General features: G+C 40.9%; 1 pseudogene; it reads right to left on the reverse strand.

Moving 5' to 3' along the window:
* Window positions 1-1,536: 1,536 nt before the first annotated feature.
* Window positions 1,537-2,819, reverse strand: LOC132028020 (elongation factor 1-gamma-like; annotated as a pseudogene).
* Window positions 2,820-6,883: the final 4,064 nt, after the last annotated feature.

Raw genomic sequence — 6,883 nt, forward strand, 5'->3', positions numbered from 1 at the left:
ACCGTCTTTATTACCGTGGAAGCAACATTCCAGTCTGTTCTCTAATCCTTGGTGCCCAGGCCCTGTCACCTCAGCTACTGTTGCTAGACTCCATTTTCATCTGACTGTATAGACAGCTCCCAGCAAAATCTAATTTTTGTGAAGCAATCAAGAAAGGTCTAGGTACAGACGAAGCCTCCTTTCAACTATGTTTGTTTGGGCACTTGAAGGCTGGTCTACTTTTGAAATGGCTCCCTGAAAGACCAAATGGGGGAAGAGCCAAGAACTCTGGGCAATACTTCAAAAGTCAGCAGCTGCTCTGCGTTCCCAGTCAAGCCCAATTTGCCACTTGGCTGCTTACTGATGAGCGGCTTGCATGAGTATTTGATAGAACCAAAGCATATTCCCTGGTTCACCCATTGGCTTACCAAGCTTTGGGCAAATATCTGGTACCCCAGAAGCCTGGCCTCTCTGCTAAACAGCTTGTTATAAGGGAAAGAGAATTTGGTTAGAAGTCAAGAGTCCAGTAGCAGATTAGAACCATCCCTAATTACATACATGTCGTTGGGTGAGTAACTTAATGTATCTAGGCCGTAGGGGTTTGTTGCTGTTGGTTTTGTTAACATTTTGTTATGGGAATTTCAAACCTATGCAAAAGCAGAGAATGATATAGTAAGTCCCACGTACCTATCATCTGCTTTCAGCAATTATGAACTTTGATTTATTAAATTCTGCCTCACCTACTGGGTTACTGTGAAACAAATCCCAGACTCATATCATTATATCCTTAAATATTTCACAGTGTATCTGATTAGATCTACTTTGTTTTTTAAAAGTCACAATAACAGGGGCACTTGGATGGCACAGTTGGTTAAGCAGCTGCCTTCAGCTCAGGTCATGATCCTGGAGTCTCAGGATCCAGTCCTGCATCCGGCTCCCTGCTCAGCGGGAGTCTGCTTCTCCCTCTGACCCTCCCCTTCTTGTGCTCTCTCTCTCTCTCACTCTCAAATAAATAAAAATAAAATCTTGAAAAGTCACAATAACATTAGATACTAGAAGCAATAATAACTCGATAATATTTTTAAATATCTAGTGTTCAAATATTCTTGACTATAGCATTTTTTTTAAAGGTTTATTTATTTATTTGACAGAGAGAAATCACAAGTAGGCAGAAGTAGACAGAGAGGCAGGCAGAGAGAGAGGGAGAAGCAGGCCCCCTGCCAGGCAGAGAGCCCAATGCGGGGCTCAATCCCAGGACCCTGGGATCATGACCTGAGCTGAAGGCAGAGGCTTAACCCACTGATCCACCCAGGCACCCCTTGACTATAGCATTTAAAAAAAAAAAAATTTTTAGGGGCACCTGTCTGGCTCAGTTGGTAGAGCATGCAACTCTTGATCTTGGGGTCATGAGTCTGAGCCCTACATTGGGTATAGAAGTTACCTTAAAAAAATTTTTTTAAGTAAATTAGAAAGATTTTTTTTTCAATATTCCGTTTCTTTCATGACCTCCATCTACCTGAAGGACAGGTAAAGGCAGCTGGTGGTGGCAAGAGCAGTTCACTTGAAGATCTTGCCCTGACTGAAGGTTTTGCCCACATGCTGCAAGGCCCCCTTCCAGGAAAAGTACTCCTAAACCAGCGTCTGGGTCTCCTCACTGCTAGGATCCAGTTTCCGCCATGTATGTGACTGGACTTGGCGGAAACGCAAGCTCCTGGCTTTCTTTGGATGACCCCAACTCCAGAAAGGGAGCTGCTATTGTTAGTTCCAAAGAGGAGGACACTGGCAAAGGCATTCTTCCCCAGTGTGTCCAACCACTGGAACATTCTAGTGAAAAAGTTGCAACTAATAAAGGTCTGGGTGAGGTCTTCAGGGTAGCTGATCTCAGCGTACCGCAGAGACCAGCCATCCTTATCAAAGTGCTCCCCAAAATAGGGCAGCACCACAGAGAGAGTGTCCTCATTGGAGTCCTTGTGCTTAAATTCTTAACACAAAGGTACTCTTGGGCAGGTGAGCAAAGGGGTCCTCGGTCTTTGGTTCAGCAGCCAGTGCCTGGTCACATCCATCCATCTTCTCAGGATCAGAGGCAGCAGCCTTTTTCTCTTCTTTCTGCTCAGCCTGGCTTCTCTTCTCTTCCTTTCTTTCTCCGGGATATGTCCTTTTCAGGCTGGCTCTCTGCAAACTTTTTAGCAACAGACTGGGCCATCTTTTCACAGAGTTTCACCTCCCCCAAGACAGCCCTGAACTGGGGTTGGTCAACGCAGGTGAGGAAGCAGCAGTTGGTATTAGGGAAGGCCTGGCAGAGAGAAGGCTCCAGGACCTGTTTCTAGAGCCACAGCAGGGTGCAGACAATCGTGATGTCAGCCAATGTCAACACAGGTGACCACCAGGAGAGTCCTTGTCTTCAAGGGAGCATCCAGTAACCCCAGAAGTTGCTTCGCTTCCTCCTTTGCATTCTCTGGGGCCTGCTTGTTGTGGTGCATGATGCCTGAGGTGGGGCCCACCCGGCTGCTGGTGGGCAGCACTATATCGCTATCAGCCAAGCTCACACACTGTACCTCCTGGGCTGTTGTCTCTGGAGAACTTCCCCACAGCTCCTCATTGCTCACATACTAAGCAATGGCATCACTGTCAAACACACAGAATCCATCATCGCCCTCAAATGCTGGAAGCTTGCCAGCAGGACATTTACAGAGAAATTCAGGGCTGCGTTTGGTTTGGCTAAAGTGGAAGTCGGGTAGTGTAGAGAGCACACAGACCTGAGCCCCTCTGGACTGAGCAGCAATGAGAGCCTTGACGGTCCTCCAGGTTTCAGGGTACATGAACACGGTGCCAGCTGCCATAGTGATTCTGCAGAGAAAGCTAAAAAAATTTTTTTTTAAAGCATCAAAATGAGGTCCCAAAATTTAATTGTTGAAATGTCTCTTTAGTGGATTTTAACCTAGAGATTTTCCCTCTGTCTTTTTCTGTCCTTCAACTTATTTGGGGTGGGGGGAGCGGTAGTGGGGAGTAGATCATTTGTCCTACAGAGATTCTCTGGACTTCGTTAATTGGATCCTTATAATGATACTTAGTGTATTTTTCTGTCCTCCATATTTCTTATAGTTAGATCTACAAGTTTGGTCATGTTAAGTACTAATTTTTGGTCAGAAGGATTCTTAGGTAGTATTGTGCACTTCCATTAGGAAGCATATTATGTCTGGTTGTTTGTCCTTTTGAGTTGTTAGGAGCCACTGATAATCATTTTCTAGATCCGTTATTTCAAAAGGGATTGCAAAATAGTGCTATGATATTTTTAATATAACTTCTTCTCTAGTACTTCTATAGTACTAGCTACAGTACTTCTATAAATAATAACTGCTTGCAAACCATTTGGTTACCCTGCAGTATGGAGATATGGGAAAAGCAAGATAAATGCTTGAAACTTTCCATGTACTTATAAGTTTTAAAAAATAATGAATCATTTTTCTAGCATCTTCTCATGTAGAACAATGAGGGTTTTGTTGTTGTTGTTGTTGTTATTTAAGATCATTATGCACTTCTGGGTTTAAACATACTTGATGTGCTTTAACCCATTTTGGTTATTATCCTGTAAAAGCCCATATCAGCTAGTGGGAACCTCTTCAATTAATCAAATAAGGAGAGAACCCATAAAACTCTACGTTTGCAGAAGACAAGAGCTATGGGAAAATCCAAAATAATTGACAAAACATTCCTAGAACTAAAAAGTAATTACAGTAAGGTTGTAGGATACAAAGTCTAATATATAAAAGTCAATCACTTTCCTATGCACTGGTAATGAAAAAGCAGAATTCGAAATTAAAAACACATATCACTTACATTATCACCCCTGAAAATGAAATACTAGGTGAAATCTAACAAAATATGTGCAAGACCTAAATGGGAAAAACTTTAAAACTCTGATGAGCAAAATCAAAGAACTAAATAAATGGAGAGAGAGTCCATGTTCATGGATAGGAAGACTCAATATTGTCAAGATATCAGTACTTTCAACTTGATCTACAGATTCAGTGCAACCCTAATCAAAATCCCAGCCATTTATTTTATGGATATCAACAAACTGAGTCTAAAATTTTATGACTAGACAAAAGACCCAGAATGTTCAACACAATATTGAAGGAAAAGAACAAAGTTGGAGGAATGACACTATTGATGTCAAGATTTACTAGAATTACAAACTTCTGCTCTGCAAAAGATGTCAAGAAAATGACATGACAAGCCACAGATTGGAAAATATTTGCCAAAATTTGCAAAATTTTTGGAAAATATTTGCAAAATACATATCAGATAAAGGGCTGTTATCTGAAATATAAAGAACTCTTAAACCTCAACAATAAGAAAACAAACGTCTGTTTTTAAAAATGGGCCAAAGGAAGAGGAAGAAGAAAAAGGAGAAAGAGAAGAAGAAAAAAGAAGAAGGTATTATACCTGTCAAGAAAGTAAAGCAAAAACAGCACCTCTCTCTGTGCAGTGCTGGAAGTTGAATGGGGACCAAGAAACAAATCCATGAGATTTTCTTTAGTGCTCTTTTTAAAGTTTTGCAACTAAGAAAGCTAATAATACAAAAACTGTAAGTCATCAGGAGTGAAATTGTGGTGATGATCCTGTTTAAATCAAGCCTGAATGAATTAAAATAAGTGTATGTTTTATAATTTTGAGAGTACTCTTAAAAAAAAAAAGTACTCTTAAGGTGTGCAGGAAAATGCACTTACATGTAACATCTCCATTTTTAGTGATTGTGGTTAAATGATGCACGACTGTAACTTCCTCCTTGGTTAAATTATAAGCTATTATATACCACGACATGCTTGAATGTATGCCCTTTCATGCGAAACCCCAAATAAATGACCCATATTTCAAGTTAAGCTTTTTACGTGTTAAAAGAAGACCACCATCTTGGACCCTGAGTAAAACCCAATGCAGAAAGACTGATGTATCACATATTCTGAATATCATTGAGTCAAAGGTAATGAAATTTGTTCCATGCTATGATATCTGAGAACGTATGTGAGCTTTTTAAGTGTACTCCACGGCTCAGGACTGTTAAGTCCTGATCTTTCCAGTTGATGCATCGCGTCATCAACCTGCCAGGAAGCCTTTGGAGAGCCATTTGTCCCTGGATCCAAATCAAATATGTACCCTGACTGTTAAAAAATATTTTGTTAGACTCAACAACGGAGCTATCTTTGACAGGACTGCCAAATGAATCATGACAACAGTTGACCACTTTGGACCCTGGGGCAATATTACCCAAAAGAAAAAGAGAAAAATATGTTTTCTCTAGCTTCTGATCTTATGCAGAACAACTGCATCATTCTTTCTGTTGTGAATCTCAGTTGAAGTCCAAGGCTGCTGCGCTCTTCTTTATCTGAACTTAACAAGGTATAGATGTCATTTATCCTGTGTATTATTTGAAAGGGCATGCACTCAAAAGTTGGTAGGTCATGTTATTTCTGAATCAGCACACAGGGCTTAAGAGGGAATTGTTGGCTCCTGACTTGCCTGGGATCCCCTCTCAGCATTACCACTTAACAGGCTCCTCCTCTTTCAAAGTGGGATAATAATATCTATCTTTTGCAATGGCTGTCGAGGTCAATGATGAATGTTAAATTTGTTTTTGTTTTTGTTTTTAAAGATTTATTTCTTTATTTGCCAGAGATGGCAAGTAGGCAGAGAGAGAGGGCGGAAGCAGGCTCCCTGCTGAGCAGAGAGCCCAATGCGGGGCTTGATCCCAGGACCCTGAGATCATGACCCGAGCCAAAGGCAGAGGCTCAACCCACGGAGCCACCCAGGCGCCCCATGAATATTAAGTTTTTGACATGTTGTGGGCACTCATAAAAAAGACAGCTTTTATCATAATGGTCTAACAACAGGCTTTTTCTAACATCGCTAACTGAAAGTCTTTTGAGGATCAGTGTATGAATATGGTTATATATATATATAAGACAGTGGGGAACAGTCCCCCAGGAAATGCATAACCTGTCAAAGGCCTTCAAAAACAAAAAAGCCACAAACAAACAAAATGAGCAACACAATCACAAGTAAACAATACCAATAAGAAACCCACTGTGCCACCCATGCCAACTCCGTCTTCCCCTTGATCCCTGAATATTAAAAACTTAAATAATGTATTTAGCAAAGAGTCCTCAGAAATTATTTTGCCTTTCGGCAACCGTATACCTCAGATCTATGAAAGAGGCTTTTACTTTCTTTTTTTAATGAATAGTTTCTCTAAGTTCATCTGAGGCATCCCCTCACTCCTTTGACCAACACATTAATAATTCTACACATTCCTACTTTGCTTTCCTGCTCCCCAGTTGATTTAGAAAGCACGCTCACTTGGCTATTCAAGAAGGAGCAGTGTTCAGTTTCTCTGACTAACTGAATTCCCAGAGAGGCAAGAGAAAGAGAAGGGGAAGGAAGCACAGACTATGTTTCATTTCCATCAGGTTTCTGCGGCATCACTGTGATTTCTCTCCAGGTCCAGGCCCCAGGCCACTGCGTGAAAGGACTTCCCCAAGACAAAGCCTTCAGTTTGGGTTTTATTGCATTTCTTTGTATTTTATTATTCCCCTACATCCTGCTTCAGGAAAATTTTTGGAAAATACAAAGATCTTAACCCTGGGAGCCAAACGGCTTAAAACAATTACTTGGTTTTTAGTGGGATTTTTTTTTTTTTTTTTTTTTAAGATTTTCCTCTTGCAACTATTTGGGAGTTTACTTTCTTGCAAAAGATGGGCTTTCTGAAAAATTTCCATTGGCAGTCGTCCAGGGTCATAATGACTTTAAATTAAACCCTTAAGGGTTTCCCTTTTTCTTCTTGAGCCACAGACAATTCCCTCCTCTGAGTGTTAGACTGAGTTTAACTCAGCAAGTTTCCAGAAGC

This window comes from Mustela nigripes, chromosome 12 (assembly GCF_022355385.1).
Source record: "Mustela nigripes isolate SB6536 chromosome 12, MUSNIG.SB6536, whole genome shotgun sequence".
NCBI classification, from domain to species: Eukaryota; Metazoa; Chordata; class Mammalia; order Carnivora; family Mustelidae; genus Mustela; species Mustela nigripes.